Below are 888 nucleotides of genomic sequence, written 5' to 3' on the forward strand. Positions count from 1 at the left end.
ATGTTGGTTGTTTTGACCTCCCCATGAAAAGTTTGGGTGATTCCTCCATCCCGGATTATATGTGTTCGAGTAAGGGTCATTTCTAGGACGGTTCTGGAATCCCACTTGTTTTACCGGTGCTCCCTCAGGCACATAGAATGGATTGCCATCTTGGCAATCCTGCACATCATGCTCACCCCCACACTTATCACAGAAAATTTCTTGCAGACGCATAGCCGACCCACTCATGCTCATCCCATCAATCTTTCTATTCAAAGCCTCTAACTGTGCTGAAACTGCCGACAAATCATTAACTTGATTAACTCCAGCACCTCGTCTCTGCCTATCAGACTGAGGATGATAGCTACTAGCAGCCATCTCCTCCAATAACTCATATCCTTCCTCCGCCGTCTTTCTCAGTAAGTTACCACAGGCAGCAGCATCTATCATAGTACGTTTAGGAGTAAGCAGACCGTAGTAGAAAATTTGAACAACTAACCCAAGAGGCAGCTCATGGTGTGGACATCTCCTCAACAAGTCCTTGTAGCGCTCCCATGCCTCGTAAAGTGACTCTTGCTCATATTGAGCAAAAGTAGTAATGTCGGCTCTGAGCTTCATAGTCTTCGACGGAGGAAAGTACTTGATCAGGAACGCCTTTGCCATATCTTCCCATGTAGTAATAGACCCTACAGGCAAACAGTTTAACCACGACTTAGCTTTATCTCTCAGTGAAAATGGAAATAAACGCAAACAAACAGCGTCATCAGACACGCCATTAAACTTAAAAGTATCACAAATTTCAAGAAAGTCAGCTATATGAGAATTAGGGTCGTCAAGTGCACTTCCCCCAAATTGGACAGTGTTCTGAATCATCTGAATGATAGCTGGCTTGATCTCAAACTGATTAGC

The 888-nt window shown here is 44.3% G+C and overlaps 1 non-coding gene across 1 annotated transcript; it reads left to right on the forward strand.

Annotated features, from left to right (window-relative positions):
• The first annotated feature begins 487 nt into the window (after positions 1 to 487).
• On the forward strand, positions 488 to 594 carry LOC142504658 (small nucleolar RNA R71). Its single transcript, XR_012804283.1, has one exon. It is a non-coding gene; the product is annotated as a small nucleolar RNA R71 (small nucleolar RNA).
• The last annotated feature ends 294 nt before the right edge of the window (positions 595 to 888 follow it).

This window comes from Primulina tabacum, chromosome 9 (assembly GCF_025594145.1).
Source record: "Primulina tabacum isolate GXHZ01 chromosome 9, ASM2559414v2, whole genome shotgun sequence".
Lineage (NCBI taxonomy): Eukaryota > Viridiplantae > Streptophyta > Magnoliopsida > Lamiales > Gesneriaceae > Primulina > Primulina tabacum.